General features: G+C 40.5%; 1 long non-coding RNA gene across 1 annotated transcript; it reads left to right on the top strand.

Annotated features, from left to right (window-relative positions):
• The first annotated feature begins 459 nt into the window (after positions 1 to 459).
• LOC106727476 lies at positions 460 to 2,175 on the top strand. The gene is made up of 2 exons (XR_001363687.1): positions 460 to 508; positions 815 to 2,175. It is a non-coding gene; the product is annotated as an uncharacterized LOC106727476 (long non-coding RNA).
• The last annotated feature ends 2,213 nt before the right edge of the window (positions 2,176 to 4,388 follow it).

Raw genomic sequence — 4,388 nt, 5'->3', positions numbered from 1 at the left:
GCTGCCCGAGGAGGAGGCAGCGGGAGGACGCGCGGAGCGTCTGGAAACCTGGTCTCCGAGGGGCTTCCCGTGATGGGCGCATCCTGGAGCCTCCGGGAGGCCTGGCGCGGGGCGGCGGCTCAGTGGTGAGCGCTGGCACCTGCGGGAGTTCGGGTCTGACCTGGACGGAGGCCGACCAGGGGAGGAAGGAGTTCTCCGCTTCCGAAAGCGTCTCCGCACAGGCGTTCGGGGGCTCTGGAAAGGAAACTGGCCACCTGCAAATTTCTGCTGGCAATCCAAATGAATTTTGAACTTTAAGAAAGATGTGCGCTACCCGTGCAGCCTTATTTTTATGGAATTTGAGTTACAAAGTTCAACAGGATCATCACACCTGAGGAGCGGTTGGTCAGATTTTTTTGTGAGCTGCCAAGGTGTGTGTTGGGGGGGGGGGCGTGGTGAGGGGTGGAAGCATATCGTGAAACAAGTGTATATAGTGCCCTAAAGGTGAAAACAGTCTAATTATTGGTCAGTTTTTAATAAAACTGTTTGGTAGGAGAATACTGTAGGGAAGTATCTGTAGCTAAAGGTGTGCCTCCCAATGAAAGTCAGGTCAGCCATCTAAACTGTCAGACTTCCTTCAGATTTCCTTTGTGTTTTTGTTTTGTTTTGTTAAATAGTCACATTTGCTATTTAGTTAATGCCTGTGCCAGGCCTGGGCACACTGGTCAGAAAGAACTTCTGAGGCCAGTCCACCTTTGGTTCAGGTCGAGTTATTTTTTTTCAGTGGTACTATGGACAAGGCCTTGAGTGGAATCTGGTAATCCAGAATATTGAGTTTATATTCCCCTGTGCAATGTTATTTCTCACATGTAGCCATTTATTTTGGTATAGTTACTGCCCAGGGCACAAGAATAGGTAGAACTTTGGCAAGTGGAACATATTAAAGTCCAGAGTTGGCCCGTTGTTACTGTCTTCACATTTATTGTGTTTAGTGCCGATCTTTTCTTCACATCCACTGTTTTGGTTTTTTGAATTGGCCACTTGTTGGCCTCTTGGCACTAGGAGGAAGAGTGATTCCATGGGCAGCTCTCTGAGAACTTCCTATTGGAACAGATTATAGAGCAAATTAGTTGATTTTGAAAAGGAGAATTGCTGTTTGCAAGCAAAGGAAAAAGAGGGGGAAAGCACAGGACTTGCTGGTGATGTTGCAATAGGAAAAGTCAGTTGTTAGTCCGGTTTTAGTGTTGAATTGGCAGCTTGCCTGGGCTTAAAAAATTAAAATCACTAGGTGGCAACTCTCATAGGAAGCAGTTGGAGTGGAGCTTTAGAGGACCTGACCTACACTTGTTCTTAGTTTTCATTCTCTGGGTGTGGATACATTTCCCATAAAGGGTTTCTAAATCTATGTGAAAACAGCATGCTAATTATTGGTAATTTCTCTATAGAGGATGAGTACGTGTGTAAATGTTTCACTGGGCAACTGGGTCTGGACTGAGATGCACTTAATTTAGTAACCTGGACGCAGTTTCTGTTGTGTTTGTTATTTTCTGCTGGGACATCTTCATTATCAGGTTTGACCATGAAGATCTAAGACCTCTACCATCTTGATGTGCAGAGGAGTAATAGATTTGGTTGTATGTGATTCTCACCAATCAAATTATTCGGGACTGTTAGGGGTGCCATTTTTTTAAACCGCTCTAACCATTCAGGGGATGCTGAAGTGGCTAGCTCATCTGAAACTCTGCCTGCCTGTTTGGAGTAGAGACTGAAGTTTTTAATTCAGTCAGATCTTGATTCATCTGGGACAGTTTAAAAATCCAATCATCAGAAGGTTCAGGACTCATCCAGTGGGCCTTTGTTGTTGTTGTGTGTTTTTTTTTTTTTAACAAAGCTTATATCAGGCTGCTTAAGAAATGAAAATACATTTAAAAATTATTAGACAATTATCCTTTGTCTTTGGTTACATTATTTCCTACCAAGAAAAGGTGTTTTGCAATTACATCCATACGAAACTCCTCGTCAATGAGGTTAAATTGAGAAGAAATGTGTAGATAACTTGATTGTATGAAGTATAGTGGAACCTCGTTTCTGGAACTTAATGGAAGGCTGTTAAAGAAGCGATTTGTTTGAAAACTGAATAATTTTTCCCCATTAGAAATAATGTAAATTGAATTAAACCCACTCCAGACCCCCAAATGATTCCTGTTGCTTTAATCTTTCTTATATACAATACCTGTCTAATGCGCTGTTTAATTTATAAATAAACACTTCTTAAATTTAGCGAACCACCCCCTACTAGCCTTAAGGGAATTTTCATATATCACTGCCTCTGAAATGCTATCACTGGCTAACTGCTTTTCCTTTATCCAATCAACACCAGTTTTTCTACTTATTCAATTGCCTGTGATTGCTGTTTTGTGAGCACTTTCACACCCTTACAACATTAGCACTCTTGATGGCTTCCTTATGTTTTAAAATTGTGCTAATCCTCAATTTAACAAGCAGCAAAAGCATTCTTTCCTTTGTTACCTGAGAGAAGCTTTTTTGTCTTACTGAGATATCAGGGTGAAAAGGTTGTCAGGTTGAAAACTGAAGATTTGGTTGACAACCGAGACCTTTTTTTTTTTTTTTTCTGTGAACAACTTGGTCAAGAACTGAATTATTCCAGATGGGAGACGTTCAAGAACCGAGGTTTGACTGTACTAAAAGTCAGAGACTCTCCATCTTGGAAGATGTCCTGAAATATGGAGTGGAGTTCTTGAATTCTCCTCTAGTTCATGATTGAGGACCTAAGAATTAGAAATCTGGGTGTGAGAGGAGGATGCTTAACCTTGAATTAGTTCTTTCACCTCTCAGATTCTAGCTATCCCTCTTTGTAAAAGGAGATAAATACAGTGGGGCCTTGACTTACGAGTGTCTCCGCCGATTTTTTGCATTGAGTTGACAGAGTAATTTGAGTTAAAGAGCTCCTTAACGAGCTCCCTAACAAGCTCGGTCTCCGAAGGAATTAAACTCGCAAGTCAAGGCCCCATTGTACCTACTTCCCAAGGTTGTTGTAGGGGTTGCAATTTAATTAGATAATGTATTGAAAATTACTGTATGCTTCTTACAGCCCTTTCAACTGCTGGTAGTCTGAGACCTGATTTCCTAATTTGATATTTATCTAGGTCAGGGGTTTTTAATCCAGTACTTTAATGGGCTTCAGGGGGTCATAGTTCCCCTGAAATTGTATGCAAAATAGTATATATGCCCACTTTCTAGGGAAAGTATCCACAGCTTCTCTTGGATTCTCAAGCCCCCAGATTTAAAATTGCTAACCTAAGGTCTTGATCTTTTTTTCCTCTTGTCCTTTATTTTGGCCAGTTTCTTCATGGCAAGACTGCCCAATGGTTATAGCTGTGGGAAAGGTTGGAATTATTGATTTATATGGAAGTGAGATTATTTGAGGTTTAGCTGATACATCATTCCCTCTTCCAATTAATAAGTAGGCACATTTTAGGATAAGATTTCAGTTATCTTTCAGAGGTCAGCCTGCTTTTCATCTTCGTCCTCATACTTGTTTTCTTCTAATTTGTAACATTAGTTGATTGTACAGTTGATTTTGGTGGAAAAAGATTGATAATACATTTGACTTATTTCAAGTGACTGAACTCAGAAGATAATACCTTTCTTTTCAGGTGATTTGTGAAATTCTAGAGTTCACAAAATTATATTTAGATGAACTTAATTGGTGTAAGTTAACTAATTAGGGTTTCTGTATTAGTCCCTGAACATATTGGGAGCCTTTAAAAATGAAAACATTAAGTGCCTTAATTTCTTGGAAATTAAAAAAAACAAACCTATATGGTGTCCTTGTGGGTGTCAACAGTGTTTTTGGAAAATAACATTTCCTTTGGGATGCTATCCCTAACTTCTCTTCAGCTTGTTATACAATATCAAAGTAGGCCACCCTTTTCTTCTCCAGACACTCTACCTATCACCATGTGAAAGCATGTATTATATGTTGGCTTTCATTAGAGTGTAAATTCCCAGAGGACACTGGCATGGCTGACTGACATATACAGGGATGGGGCAAAAGTACATTTACAGTTGTTCCTATGGAAAATAATAATTAATAAATAATTATGCAAGAATAAACTCCGTTTGGCATGCTCACAACTGTAAACCTACTTTTGCCCTATCCTGGATTTAGCTCCTGCACACTGCTCAGTAAATATATGCCCCCAAAATGAATGCATTGGGCTGTCCTGAAGATTGAACTGAGTCATTCAAAGATGAGGGGTTTAAATGACCAATTTTCTATTGTGTTGTGACTTAGTCTGTGGATGGAGAGTTGTGCTTTATGGCCACTGGGGAGGCCAGAGGCTGTCTTTCTGCAGGTCCTGTTGCTGTCTGTCCTGAGTTTAGCA

This window comes from Myotis brandtii, unplaced genomic scaffold (genome assembly GCF_000412655.1).
Source record: "Myotis brandtii unplaced genomic scaffold, ASM41265v1 scaffold430, whole genome shotgun sequence".
Classification (NCBI taxonomy): Eukaryota; Metazoa; Chordata; class Mammalia; order Chiroptera; family Vespertilionidae; genus Myotis; species Myotis brandtii.
The sequence above is the reverse complement of the archived record's forward strand: the minus strand, read 5'-3'. Positions and strand labels throughout refer to the sequence as shown.